This window comes from Schistocerca nitens, chromosome 1, assembly GCF_023898315.1.
Source record: "Schistocerca nitens isolate TAMUIC-IGC-003100 chromosome 1, iqSchNite1.1, whole genome shotgun sequence".
NCBI lineage: Eukaryota > Metazoa > Arthropoda > Insecta > Orthoptera > Acrididae > Schistocerca > Schistocerca nitens.
Window position 1 is genome coordinate 1,161,728,687 of NC_064614.1, and position 13,386 is coordinate 1,161,742,072.

A 13,386-nucleotide genomic window follows, 5' to 3' on the forward strand; every position below is an offset into this window, starting at 1 on the left:
CCCCGAAACATTACCATCCAGTGTTTAGATCGTTTCGAGTCGTTAAAGCTGTTTCAACAAAAATATCACCTTGCGTTGTTTACAGGTGATTTATTGATTCTGATCGTAGTCTAAAGTGTAAACGAATTACATTTCATCAGGTCCTTTGTTGAAAATTGTTTCGTCATATGTATAAATACAAATTACCCAGAAGAAATCAAATGAATACTAAAAACGTAAAATGATAGCTGCATGCGGTAATATCCTTCATTGGTTGAACTATTTGGATGTGGAAGATTCTTCGGGTAATCCATACAGACTTCTTTCTTAATCGCAGATTTTCTCGGCTTCAAACGTTCAGAATGTATAATATCGTAAAACTTCTTCTGCTTTCCTCTTATGTAGGTCCTAGTTCATTTTAAGTCATTGGATGTTGGTTTTGCTCATTCAGAGTTTGTATCTGAGTTGCATATTTCTCGTTGTTTATCAGCAAATCAAGTTGAGAACAGTCAGGTCCAAATCTGGCACACACTGAACAAGTATCAATTCTGGAGTACCCAAAATTTGTGTTATGATTAGTCATAAAAATCATTCGATATTGTTCGTATGACATAGGGCTTAGAGGATTTTTCCCTATATATGTGTAACAGCTTTAACTTTCAAATATTAAGTTCATTTGGTAAATCTAACCGTTTGATGTCATGAATGCTACACTATCCGCGGTCTCTCGATGACTGTACATGTTGATTCACTTTAGGTACGGTTTCTCCTGTATGTTTGGTCTAGTGTTATGTTTACCTCTGAGCTCCTCACGTGCTTTTCCTGTGGTAGAAAATGCCTTTTCAAGAGTAATAGAAAGTCTCTTGGCGGTGTAAGGCAATGCCAATAATGCTGGTTGTCATACCTGAAAATCCTGTATTCTTCCATCTCTGTAAAATATGTACCTTACAGATATAGGAAAAATCATGACGTACGGCTTCATCTGGGCTTTTCTTTAGCCTTTTCCACTACACAGGATTTACAAGATGAGTACAGTCAGGTGAGTTTTGTGTATCATAGGAAGTCATTTGATTGATTTCCTTCATTAATCTACTCCTTTCTATAAATGGAATATTCTGAGAACACCTCAGTCGTAAGCACCTACATTGACACCTGCAACGTGACTCGCGGCCTCTAATCTTTTTGAAGAATCAGAAATACGCTTAACCATTCTTCATTTTATTTGGTCCTCGTATACTGCACATAACTGGAATGTTCGCCTTCATTCTCCGACATTCCGGATTCCTTTATTCCACTAAAGAAATAATTTAATGCATGATGTCGATAACAGTAAGGCGGGTCCTCCTGCTTACCTTACCGAGAAAATCTCCTTTTCCAGCGTACTTTAGATACACAATGTGGCGCAATTTCGTATCGATTTTTGCTTTATTGCTAAACAATGTAACAATTCGAACATCGTTCGCAATGTGTGAGTGAGTGGCACGTGTTATTGGAAAACCAGTAACATGAAGCTACAGCGTTATGAGACGAAACATAAAAGGAGAAGAAAATAGCTGCAAACAGAATATGGATCTTGATCATTCATGATTGTATCTGACAAGAACATTATACCAAATCTGATCACCTGTATGATGAACCTGTGTTTCCCATCATCCTTATACATTGTAATGTCTAGAAAATTTACCATTTTATATTCTCCTTCTCAAAATTGAAGTGTATACTCTCGTGCAAGTTGGTAAAATGCCAGAGAACTTTATCAAATATGTCGTCTTCGTCATGGTATAAGATAATGGTGTCTTCTACGTATCTAAAGGACCGGGTGATCAAAAAGTCAGTATAAATTTGAAAACTGAATAAATCACGGAATAATGTAGTTAGAGAGGTACAAATTGACGCACATGCTTGGAATGACATGGGATTTTATTAGAACCAAAAAAATACAAAAGTTCAAAAAATGTCCGACAGATTGCGCTTCATCTGATCAGAATAGCAATGATTAGCATAACAAAGTAAGACAAAGCAAAGATGATGTTCTTTACAGGAAATGCTCAATATGTCCACCATCATTCCTCAACAATAGCTGTAGTTGAGGAATAATGTTGTGAACAGCACTGTAAAGCATGTCCGGAGTTATGGTGAGGCATTGGCGTCGGATGTTGTCTCTCAGCATTCCTAGAGATGTCGGTCGATCATGATACACTTGCGACTTCAGGTAACCCCAAAGCCAATAATCGCACGGACTGAGGTCTGTGGACCTGGGAGGCCAAGCATGACGATAGTGGCGGCTGAGCTCACGATCATCACCAAACGACGCGCGCAAGAGATCTTTCATGCGTCTAGCAATATGGGATGGAGCACCATCCCGCATAAACATCGTACGTTCCAGCAGGTGTTTATCAGCCAGCCTGGGAATGATGCAATTCTGTAACATATCGGCGTACCTCTCACCCGTCACGGTAGCAGTCACTGACGTTTTGCTGTCCAGCGCCATCTGTCGAACATTTTGTGAACTTTGAGTTTTTTTTTTGCTTCTAATAAAACCCCATGTGATTCCAAGCATGTGTGTCAATTTTTATCTCTCTATCTACATTATTCCTTGGTTTATTAAGTTTTCAAATTTATACTGACTTTTTGATCACCCGGTATAACGCACTGTCGAGGATGGCTTGGTGTGTGCTGTGGTTCTCTGCTGGAGGAGGATGAGGTGCGCATCGGAGGAAGGTTCGATCTTCTTTATTGCAGCTTGTTAACAATCGTTGACTTGGAACTGCAAATAACGACTGTGGACAATGTAAATATCATGGCTTCTGACTGTGCACCCCTGCCGCCGCTGCTGCAGCTGCGACGCCGGAGTCTGTCCCACTGGGGTTGCTGTGACGTCAGGTTGCGTCACGCTCCAGTGACCATAGTGCAGGCGTCTTCTGTTGATACGCTGGAGAGGACAGGGATGACTGGGCCCTAACGTTGTACTCCCATGACGTAGTCAGTTTGTACATTGTGTACTTATGGCAGCACTTTGCGTCATAGACAAATAATATAGTTAGGCTCCTAAAATTATTTTATGTTTCCTTTCCAGAGGTGAACCAGTAGACACTAAAATTCGGAATGCCTGAAACAATAAAAACTGACCGAGAAATAAATCTTATGTCAGATTTAATGAAGCAGTTATGGCACGTTAAGTAACTTTGGACCAGTGGTTTTTATGCATAGCCAAATGATCGAACGGAGAGGGTCCGTCATACGACTGTAAAAATGCTAAGCGACTACATTAACTCTCATCACAATGACTGTGACTCTAGTTCCATGCGTCACAGGGGCATATAATTCGAAAATCAGAGATATCACAGGGCTATCCTCTTACGAAACAGTTTTTGGTCACACGATGCCTTCGTCTTTTGAGGTTAAGTTTCGGAAGCGGAGAATTTCTCTAAAAGTTTAAAAACTTTGGCCACGGATGGAAAAGATAAACATAAAACCTTTGGAAGGGCAAGACAAATCCCATAATTCGAAAGCGGTGTTGCCTAAGTATGACGTAGGCCAATGGGTTGTGATGACCAACTGACATCGAAAGACAAAAGTGTTTATGACACATTAGCAGGGCCTTTGATCTGGCAGAAATGACGTCATCTGTTAAGATCAGATTACAAATGGCCCTACTGTCGTTCGCTTCAGTCGCATTCGTCGTTCTAAGGGAGGATAAGAAAGAATATGAGAAAAAGGGAAAGATGCGAAAGGTTAGAAAAGAAAAGCAATGCAGTTCTGTAGTTACCCTGACACGTCACTAAACACTTACATCATGAGGAAGGATAATAAACTAAGAACAGGATTTGCTTAATCTTTAGGACACTTGGCTCTACCACAGGACGAGAAGAAGCAACTACAGTGCCGAACATCGAGCTCTGGTTGGAAGGGGAAAGGAAGACGAGACGCTTCGTCATAATAAGCCTACAGTCTTGTTTAATAGTGACGTAATCCCTCAAGTTACAGTATGTTCCATAACAGGTGGTGTCTTGTTTAGACGAAAACCGCACGCCATAATGTCAAATCATCAATGATCCTCAAGATTATTTAGGCACTGGAGAACGAAATTCGGTGGTTAGAGGGGACGTTTCCGCGCGGTTCTGGCGCTGCAGTCTGGAACCGCGAGACCGCTACGGTCGCAGGTTCGAATCCTGCCTCGGGCATGGATGTGTGTGATGTCCTTAGGTTAGTTAGGTTTAACTAGTTCTAAGTTCTAGGGGACTAATGACCTCAGCAGTTGAGTCCCATAGTGCTCAGAGCCATTTGAACCATTTGAACCAGGGGACGTTTGGCAAATTACAATGCATGATTAATAACTAGAGAAGGTTCGGTGATAAACAGGGGAGCATCAGCTTTTGCACCACTACAGAGACAGCTGTGCCATACTACGAAATTAGTCCTTCAAAAGTGCAACAAAAAATGAGACTGGCTAGATGCTGGCGGCCGGATCTTGAAAACAGTTAAATGCCATTCCCAGGTCATGTGAGTTTACCTTCTTTTACCCCTAGTTATCTGGAACAGGTTGCCCGAAACAAATAATTACAGAAAAAAAACATCTTTTTGGAAGAGTATGCACCTGCGGCATGTCGTTGCAGAGGCGTTGCAAAGCTGTTTATAATGCAGTCCACTAGCCATCACTGATCGACTTTGCCAGTGGCGTCATTTTGTCCTGGAGGTGGAACGTCACATGTAAGTGTTCTCTTTAATTTTAACCATTACAATGCTATCAATAATTAGTGTGCATCTACATCTACATCTTCATCTACATCTACATAGATACTCTGCAAATCACATTTAAGTGCCTGGCAGAGGGTTCATTGAACCACTTTCACAATTCTCTATTATTCCAATCCCGTATAGCGCGCGGAAAGAATGAACGCCTATAACTTTCCGTACGAGCTCTGATTTCCCTTATTTTGTCGTGATGATCGTTCCTCCCTAAGTAGGTCGGTGTCAACAACTATTTTCGCATTCGGAGGAGAAAGTTGGTGACAGAAATTCCGTGAGAAGCTTCCGTCGCAACGAAAAACGCCTTTCTTTTAATGATTTCCAGCCCAAAGCCTGTATCATTTCTGTGACACTCTCTCCCATGTTTCGCAATAATACAAAACGTGCTGCCTTTCTTTGAACTTTTTCGATGTACTCCGTCAGTCCTATCTGGTAAGAATCCCACACCGCGCAGCAGTATTCTAAAAGAGGACGAAACAGTCATAACAATGAGGCGTCAAAAGCATGGGCAGCGAATGCACATATACTTATGGCGGTGTACTGCGTACACAATGTATAGGAGGACTTTTCATTGACGGTCCCGTCATTGGTTATTTACGTGATTCATATGAAAGAGTTTTCGATGTGATTATGGCTGCACGACGGGAATTAACAGACTTTGAACGCGGAGTGGTAGTTGGAGGTAGACGCAAGGGACAAAATACACTCCTGGAAATGGAAAAAAGAACACATTGACACCGGTGTGTCAGACCCACCATACTTGCTCCGGACACTGCGAGAGGGCTGTACAAGCAATGATCACACGCACGGCACAGCGGACACACCAGGAACCGCGGTGTTGGCCGTCGAATGGCGCTAGCTGCGCAAGCATTTGTGCACCGCCGCCGTCAGTGTCAGCCAGTTTGCCGTGGCATACGGAGCTCCATCGCAGTCTTTAACACTGGTAGCATGCCGCGACAGCGTGGACGTGAACCGTATGTGCAGTTGACGGACTTTGAGCGAGGGCGTATAGTGGGCATGCGGGAGGCCGGGTGGACGTACCGCCGAATTGCTCAACACGTGGGGCGTGAGGTCTCCACAGTACATCGATGTTGTCGCCAGTGGTCGGCGGAAGGTGCACGTGCCCGTCGACCTGGGACCGGACCGCAGCGACGCACGGATGCACGCCAAGACCGTAGGATCCTACGCAGTGCCGTAGGGGACCGCACCGCCACTTCCCAGCAAATTAGGGACACTGTTGCTCTTGGGGTATCGGCGAGGACCATTCGCAACCGTCTCCATGAAGCTGGGCTACGGTCCCGCACACCGTTAGGCCGTCTTCCGCTCACGCCCCAACATCGTGCAGCCCGCCTCCAGTGGTGTCGCGACAGGCGTGAATGGAGGGACGAATGGAGACGTGTCGTCTTCAGCGATGAGAGTCGCTTCTGCCTTGGTGCCAATGATGGTCGTATGCGTGATTGGCGCCGTGCAGGTGAGCGCCACAATCAGGACTGCATACGACCGAGGCACACAGGGCCAACACCCGGCATCATGGTGTGGGGAGCGATCTCCTACACTGGCCGTACACCACTGGTGATCGTCGAGGGGACACTGAATAGTGCACGGTACATCCAAACCGTCATCGAACCCATCGTTCTACCATTCCTAGACCGGCAAGGGAACTTGCTGTTCCAACAGGACAATGCACGTCCGCATGTATCCCGTGCCACCCAACGTGCTCTAGAAGGTGTAAGTCAACTACCCTGGCCAGCAAGATCTCCGGATCTGTCCCCCATTGAGCATGTTTGGGACTGGATGAAGCGTCGTCTCACGCGGTCTGCACGTCCAGCACGAACGCTGGTCCAACTGAGGCGCCAGGTGGAAATGGCATGGCAAGCCGTTCCACAGGACTACATCCAGCATCTCTACGATCGTCTCCATGGGAGAATAGCAGCCTGCATTGCTGCGAAAGGTGGATATACACTGTACTAGTGCCGACATTGTGCATGCTCTGTTGCCTGTGTCTATTTATTTATTTATTTATTTATTTATGCATTTATTTTACCTGGCAAGATTAGGGCCTTCAGGCCCTCTCTTACACCTAACCAGGCATACTCAGATTCAACAAATTTCAGTTTCTACAGAACATTAAGGACATATTACATGTTATACAGTATTAATGTTAAGAAAAAAAATAGAGAGTATAAACGTAGTACAATGATAATTATAACAATCAAAAATTAATTATAACAATCAAGAATAATAATAATAGTAATAATAATAATAATAATAATGACTATGTATATGAAAGTAAACATATTTTTCTTTTATGAATGTCAGTCCTATTGCTAGTTGGGAATTTTCTCGTTATATTCTTGCAGCTTGTGAGTTATTCTCATCAAGCAGAGACATAAGACGATAGAATGGGGTGAAAGAGATATAGAAGAGGTAGATAGGTTAGAGGAAGAGAAATAGAATGGTAAAATTCGAAGCTATGATGGAGAGGAGAAAGAAAGAGATGAGAGGGGCCCAACAATGGTGGCTATACCGTCCCTAATATGTAAGTCTTGAGTTCACTCTTGAATGTTGAGTGGTTCCGGATAAGACGCAGATCACAGGGGAGCGCGTTCCATAGTCGTATGGCTGAGATGGAGAATGACATGGAGAAAGATTTTGTGTTATGTAAAGGTACAGCCAAGATGCTAGACGTATCCGATCTGGTATTGCGGTTGTGGAATGATGATAGGTGTTTAATGTGAGAAGATAAGTATTGGGGGCACCAGTGGCTAAGAAATCGATGAAGTAAGCACATCGTGTGGAGATCGCGTGCCTTATGTGGGCGTATCCAACCTAGCTGGGAGTATGAAGGACTGATATGATCATACAACCGTATATTGCATACGTATCTAACGCAAGCGTTCATCACTAGCTCGAGGCGTCTCGAATTTTCACTATTTGTGCCCTGTTGAACTACATCACAGTAGTAAAGATTAGGCAAGACTAGTGTTTGGACTAATTTTTGTTTAACATGGGTTGGAAATATTTTTCTAAATTTCTGAATTGCATGTAGGGAGGAGAGCGATTTCCGGCAAGCTGTAACTGTTTGTTCTTCCCAGTTTAGGTGTTCATCCAAGATTATTCCAAGGTCTTTTACTGTTTTTTGGTATGGTAGTTGGGTACCATTGAGGTGTATTTGAGGGACTGTTTCGTGAAAGTACCGACTGATTAACTTTGGATGAGATATAAGTATGACCTGGGATTTCTTGGGGTTTAGTTTCAGACCTAGGTTCTGTGCCCATCGAGAAACAGAGCAAAGATCTGCGTTCATACTCGCTACTGCGTCAGCAATGTTCTTGGGGCTTGCACTTATGTACAGTTGGATGTCGTCGGCATATAGATGGTAGTTGCAGGAGTGAATCACTGAAGAAATATCATTAATGTACAGTGAGAAGAGTAATGGACCAAGGACGGAGCCTTGGGGAACTCCAGAGCGCACGTTTTTCCATGATGACTTTTCCAACCCACAAATGACTTGTTGACTTCTGTTTTTGAGGTAGCTGTCGAACCAGTGTATTGCGCTGTTTGAGAAATTCAGCTGCTTCATTTTAATTAGTAATATATCAAAGTCAACTGTATCAAAAGCCTTGCTAAAGTCAAGCAGTGTTAGGATGGTAGCTTCACGTCTGTCCATAGCATGTTTAATGTCATCAGTTACTTTGATTAATGCAGTTGCTGTACTATGGTGCTTTCGAAAGCCTGACTGATATTTGTCATGGATGTTATGAGTTTTGAGGTAATCCGTCAGCTGTTCATGGACGATGTATTCTAGGGCTTTAGATATTGCAGGTAGTATGCTGATCGGCCTGTAGTCACCTGGCGACTTAGGGTTGTCAGTCTTGGGTATAGGTTGAATTAAACTTTGCTTCCACTCAGTAGGATATGTACTACTGACAAGAGACAGGTTGAAGATGTCTGTGATAACTGGAGTAATAGTGTCTACGACGTTCTTGATCATGCCAATGCTCACTCCATCATTTCCTACTGCCTCGGAAGAGATTCTCGTAATTGCCTTGTGTACTGTGCCGGTAGTGACATGTTTTAGGAAAAACTTGTCTCTCGAGAGATTGATATCTTGGGGCTGGTAATTTGTCGCTGCGTGGCAGTTTACAGCTGTTGAGAAGAAATCGTTTAATTCTTCTGCAGACGCTTGATAAACAGCGTCAGATCTTCGCTTCCCTATACCGAAACTGCGCAGCTTTTTCCACAGTGCAGCAGGTTTTGATATGCCGCATACGACAGAGCGGGCATGTCTGATTTTGGCATTCCTCACGCTCTGCTTGGTTCTATTTCGGAGTTTCCTATAAGCTTCGTACGCCTCGGGAGTTGGGTTACGCTTGAAGGCCCTATGTGCAGCATCACGTTTATTCATTAACTGGCGTAATGCAGTGGTGAGCCACGGAGCGGGAGCTCTCTTTACCTTGACAGTGCGTTGAGGAGCATGTTTATCATACAGTGCAATGATTTTGCGACATAATTCCCGAATTTTTCCGTCTAAAGTCGGTTCATTGCTTATATCATACCAAGGGATGTCTGAGTAATCCTTTTGAAGAGCGTCATGGTTAACATTTTTTAGGTTTCTGTAGGTTACCAGGTGAGATTTTTCTTTGGTAGTATGCACTGAGTAATTTAAGAATATCACGTCATGAGCAGAGAGTCCTGGAGCGGATGTCTGACTGGCGCGAATTATTTTACCTGGTCGCTTTGTTGCCATTATATCTATGAGTGTATGGCTGTGTGGCGTGTGATGAGTTGGGTCCAGCGGTGTTAAACTCATATCATTGGAGTGGAACAGTCTCCTTAGTTTTTCTGCAGAGGGAGATTTTAGCTGTAAGTCGATGTTTGTGTCGCCCATGATGATTATGTGTTCATACAGTGTCACGAGCGAGGACAGGGCAGACTGAAAGGAGGACATAGCACCGACGTTTGGAGGTTTATAGATTACTCCAATTAGCAGTTTCTGATTTGATGTATTTATTTCGAAAAACAAGAACTCTGCTTCTCCTTCGCACTTTGCATCCGATGTGCATAGTATAGTAGGTCTCAGATCAGAGCGAACATAGGCACCCACACCACCCCCGCGTCGTGTTTCACGATCTGCCCTTAGGAGAGTGTAACCAGTGATTCGGATAGCGTCGGAAGAGATGTTTGGTTTCAACCAAGTTTCAGAGACGAGGATAATATGGAACAGCGATTGGCAGAACAGGTTACAGAACTCGTCGAAGTGAGCCGTTAGCGACTGAACGTTCGCGTGGGCCACAAAGAGCCCGCCGCCGGAACCGGTCCGTCCCATTGTGGCCGCCTGTAGGACCGACCGCGCTCCGTTTACCTGCTGGCCGGAAGAGGGACAAAAGCTGGATTTCGCGGGGGAAGACATATTTACAGGTGTGTCCAAGGTCGTGACTGACTCAAGCGTCTGTGGGCTAAAGGTGAAAGACAAGCTGGAGGTATCGGAGAAGGGAGCGAAAAGAAAGATGGAAAGTGGCAGTGGTGCTTACGAAAAAGATAATAGTAGTAGTAGTGGTAGTGACGAGGATGAAAATAACAGATATAGAAAGGCGGTTTTAAGGAGATTCCTGTTAATGGTGAATGTTAATTCCCGTTTGACTGACAATATGAATATACATGAGCACTTATGATACATAAATAAAGAGGCAATATCTATGTGAAACAATTGACTGATTTTAAATAGAGTACTTATGGTACTTATAGAATTAACGAAGCAATATTTACGTAAAAAATGAAAAGAAAGAATACTAATTAACTTATATTAGACAGAGTACAATATGAGACTTTGTGTCTCGCGAGATTTCGCTCAGTCTTTCAGTTCGGACATGTTCGTCACCGTTTTCCTCCCTCCTTCCATCTTGACTACGATCCTGCCATCCTGGGTCCATACATTTTGAAGGCCGAACTGTGTGATCGCAGTGTTCAAAATTTTTAGTCTTTCGCGCGTCAGATCTTCCCTCAGGGTAACCCCACTCTTGGCGAGTTTTCTTTTCTGAGCAAACACTTCAGCTCTTTTCCGATATGACACAAATTTAATAATTATGGGCCTGGGTTTCATGGCACCTGGTATCGTGCGCCCAACACGGTGGCTTCTGTCAATATCGGTCACGTCGATTCGCACGCCAAGTTTTTCACGCACGAGGCTAATGACCAGGTCGTCGGTGTTTTCGCGATCGTTTTCAGCTATCCCGAACAAGCGCAAGCTGTTCCTTCGCTGATACTGCTCGATTTCATCGGTGGCCGCAGACAGTTTAGCTTCTAGGTCGGCGGCTTTTTTCTCTTGTGCGGCCAGGGACTTTTTAAGAGACTGGATTTCGGTGCAGGTCTATGTGCCTGTGGTTCTGTCAGTGTGATCATGTGATGTATCTGACCCCAGGAATGTGTCAATAAAGTTTCCCCTTCCTGGGACAATGAATTTACGGTGTTCTTATTTCAATTTCCAGGAGTGTAGTTCCAAAGTTGTTAGGAAATTCAGTATTCCAAGATTCACAGTGTCAAGAGTGAAGTTTATTGTACTTCACAAGTCAAAGAGACAGCATGAAATTATTGCGTAGCATTTTTACACATGCGGTGAGTATTTACAGTATTGTTGTTATTTTTTGTATTTTTTGTCACGTGATGTTTAGTTGTAATTTTTACATATGCTTGTATTCCGGACTATTATACAGTAACTAGATGTTTTACGTGCTGTGTTGATAGAGTACGTTGTGGTCCCATATTTTACGCAGACGTGAGACCGTGGTCATGCAGTAGAAAGGTAAGAGGGGCATTCTGTAAGTAATACAACACTTTCTTTTCTCGGACGATTTTGATTGAAAACATGGTGTTGGTTTTGGTGCGTCGTGGAATATTCCCACTTCAGCCCCTATAGTTCCGACATGTGGCAGCACTATACGTAGCCTACAAAATACCATCTGTGTGGCAGGTGCATTACAAACAGAGAGCTGTCACTGAGTTTCGTTTGCCGGAAAACCAGGGCATCGCAGATGATCATTGGCGCTTGCAGGATGTCTGAGGAGACCTGGCAGTGAACAGAAGCAAAGTCGTTGGGTGAGGCGTCTGTCATCATCGCAACAAGGTCGCACAACCCTGCCCGAATTCCTGCATGCTGGTGGGTCGCACAAAGCCTCAGGAAATTGAAGAAGTGACATCAACATATTCTTCGCAGCGAAAATGCAAACGAACTTGTCCTTCTCCATGACAGCGCATGGTCTCACACAAATCTGCCACACGAGAGGAGCTCACAAAACTTAAGTCTTCTTTTTCATCCACGCTACAACTGGTATCTCCCATCTTCCAACTTCTATTCGGCCCAATGAAAGATGCACTCTGTAGGGAACAGTACGTGGATGTGGGAGATCATTGATGCAGCAAGACATTGTCTCCAACACCGACCAGTAGAATGGTACCACGCGGGCATACAGACCCTCTTAGTAGGGTGGTGTAAGGCTGTCGCATTAAACGGAGATTATGTTGAAAAATAGGGTATTGTAGCCAAAAGAGTGGCGAATAATACGGAGTACTAGAGTTCTGAAGAAATTCAGCCTGATTTCAGAAGAAAATGTTGCATTATGTTGTGAACGTCCTCAGTAATTAGACAGCCCCATTCCAGTGAGTCATAAACGCAAGCTTCTCCACATCTCTCCTTCCTACATTGTCGACATAAATTTTCTTGTATATCAAATTTGAGAGAGCGAACTATCACCGTAGTGCTCTTCTCCTATTTTTGTTTCCATGGCCTCTTGGTTCCCAGGTATTTAGCGAGCTATGTATGATACGGTTACAAACTACGTATCTGATATGTTTGCGCTGAGACTTGAATTCAATACTCACACCGTTTTTTAAATGCAGATTGTCACTCCAAATAACGTAAACATACAAACATCCACATTCTTCTTTGACGGGTGGTGCAACCACAGTCTAGTATAATCGTGTGGCAGTCGTCGTGATTTTTACGGGATTCATCATTTAAGAGATTAACTGTGGGTAAATAACCAGTAAATAAACAAATGCACCAGGCTTTTTTCTGGCATTAAGTGACCGGTGTGCATCTATAAACGCAACCATGCAATGCAATTGCTGTGATTCGCTGTCTTGCCGTCTTGTCATTGGGGGGTGAACGTCCGTTTCTTGCACCTATGAAGTCAATCATGTAATGCAGTTGTTAGGGTTCGGTGTCTTACTGTCTTGTAATTTAGGAATAAACGCATGTTTTTTTGAAAAAATCTTACAATGTGCACATGGATTTTCAGTTGGACTAGGTTCGCGACACTTGTGGATAATGAAATTACAACATTAACTATCGCCTTAAGAATTTGGCCTGCAGATTGGCATATCGGGAACAGCTGAGTAATAGGTGATTTAGCCCCACCGGTTTTGAAAAATGATATTAACAATACGGGAAGATTAAAACTCTGATTCAGTGAAGATGTGCTGTGTAACACTCGTGTTCACTTCATTTTTGTTATTAATGTTATATAATAAATGGTTCAAATGGCTCTGAGCACTATGGGACTTAACATCTGTGGTCATTAGTCCCCTAGAACTTAGAACTAGTTAAACCTAACTAACCTAAGGACATCACACACATCCATGCCCGAGGCAGGATTCGAA